Source organism: Ailuropoda melanoleuca, chromosome 11, assembly GCF_002007445.2.
Source record: "Ailuropoda melanoleuca isolate Jingjing chromosome 11, ASM200744v2, whole genome shotgun sequence".
NCBI lineage: Eukaryota > Metazoa > Chordata > Mammalia > Carnivora > Ursidae > Ailuropoda > Ailuropoda melanoleuca.
The window spans coordinates 4084838-4087194 of record NC_048228.1 but is presented as its reverse complement, the minus strand read 5'-3'; positions in this window follow the sequence as shown (position 1 = coordinate 4087194).

Genomic DNA, 2357 nt, shown 5'->3' with positions numbered 1-2357 from the left:
GGGGCTCCGCTTCACAGGGCTGTCAGGTGGTCATAGTGCGGTGTGTTGGTAAAGAACAGACCTCGGGGCAGCACTTGAGGGCTGCCTGTACGAGAAATTCCTGTAACCCAGGAATGGAGACTGATGGGGATATGAGTGGAAGATAACCACTTACCTGCAAGTCTGCTCCTGGAAAAGCAATTTTTCCTTGGTGCTTTCATAACCAGTGTATTTTAAAAGAATATTTTGATTTTGAATCGTCCCTGAGGTGTAATTCCAAGCTCTGTGATCAGCCAACAGGAGCATCTTGTCTCCTGAAACTGTAACCTTAATGATGGACTTGTTCACTGAATTTTCACCTTTCTAGGGACTGCTTTTAACATCAGACACTCTAGGTTCATTGTCACTATTGCTGATAGTTTGACAATAATCAGAGCTGTCCTTTAAATATCACTGGCGATTTCTTGTCAAAAATCCATTTGTTTCTGCCATTCCAGGGTTTGCTTCGTTTTGCTTTTGGTCAGTAAGTAGGGTGACTGAGCTGCAGCTGTGAGCAAGATGGGACGGCCGGAGAGGATTAGGGATGTGGGCATCTCCTCTCTTTTGTTGCCAAGTCAAGCAGGTGGAACTGTTCTTTCTTGAATGATGTCTTGCCTAGTTCAGCCTCGCCTTGGCAATTGGACCCAAGGTTAAGGGTGTGTGCCTGAGGTGGGGGCTTTCTGGCGATGGGAGGTACTGTAAGTCAAAGTTTCTCTCAAGTGGGACAGAGAACCTTGGAAGTGTCCTGACCTCTTCTCGTCATCTGGAGGCAGAGGGCAGGGGCTGGGGGAGTTGGGGGCAGGGCTGTAAGGGGTGGAAGTTTTGGTGGTGCTCAGGGGTTTTTCCTGGATGGTTAACATTCAGAAAGACAGGAGGTCTGAAAAGAGCAAGGCAGCCTTGACAGGGACGGTGCAGGCCTGCTAAAGCATGGTGATTTGGTCAACCCTTGGCTAGATGCTCAGTGATGTGAAATACAGCCTTAGACCGGAGAAGCCCTTTGCTTGCTTAGCCCACCTCCCTGCTGCCTTTCCCTTCACCCTTGCTGGCCGCCTGCCCTGGGATGCTTCCAACCTCTCTCTCTAGTGTGGTTTAAAAGTGATCCGGGAGATGAAGGGGACTCCCGGCACCCTGCACTTTGATCCAGGAGGCTGGACAGATCTGCTTGTGCCCAGGAATGAATGAAGACCAGCTTTTGTTCAGGGCTTGCTGGCAATTCATTTGGATGGGAAGGGGGAGGAAAAATTTGCTTCATATCTTTCCAACTGCCCTAGGCCATTTGTGGCCTTCTGGTCACAGCTTGGATTCATCATGGCTTGGATCGTGGCCACCTCGCCAAGAGGTCTTGCTTGTTGGGGGTGCCCTCAACCAGGCAGTCACAACTCTCCTGGTTCCCCAAAGACCCCAGGAAAGGGAGAGCCCTCTTGCTGATGTCAGGGTGCTAGGGGTTACTGGTGAATGCCTGCCAGGATGGGGCAATGTTCAGCCAAGCCCAGAGAGGTTGGTGCCAGAGAGGACACCCCAGGACCCCCTTTCTTGCTTCCTAAGTCAGGCAGATCCTGTGGGTCCCAGGCAGCCACATGGGTCTCCAGTGTGTTCCCCCAAACATGTCTGGCCCAAGGCAGTGAGGTAAGGATACCCTCCCTTTATTGGCTCTTCTTGGGTTAGAGAGCTGGCCATCCTAAGGGCCACTGAAACTGGTCTTCTCAGAGTAGCTTAAAGACCTCCTAGACTGGCCGGCTGCCCGCGTTTAAAATTCCAACCTTTCTCCTAAGGGCTTTGGGCTCCATCTTCACCTTTAACAACCGAGGGCTGGCTGTTGGCGGAGGCTCCTTACCGCTATGTGACAGGTGTCGCTTCTGAGCGGAGTTTGGGGCACAGAGAACGCAGATCCGCATCACCCCCAGGGGCTCTGGATGTGTTTAAACCGGACCCCGCCTGGTGGGGCGTTTTGGAAGAGGGCACGTGGGCAGTGGGAGCGTGGTGCCATGGGGTGAGGGAGGAGCCAGCCTGCACGCATTTTTCTGGAGGAACCAGACCCGGTCTCCAGAGCTACCCTTCCCCAAATGCAGAACACATTTTTCTTCTAATCTTTCTAAAGGGCCGAGCCGGGTGCAGGACGGCGAGGTTCTCCGTGCACATGAGCGGAGTGCGGGAGGTTGACGTTCCAGCACAACCCCATCCCATCGTTCCGGCAGCTGCTCGGCGCCCACGGGACCCCGCCCCTGCGCCCGTGGGGACCCCCGGGGCAGAGCGCCTTCCCGGGCGGCGGCGGCGGCGGCAACGGGTCCTGCCAGGGGTGCGCGGGGGCGCGTTCCCCGCCTCCCACTAGGCCCGGCTCG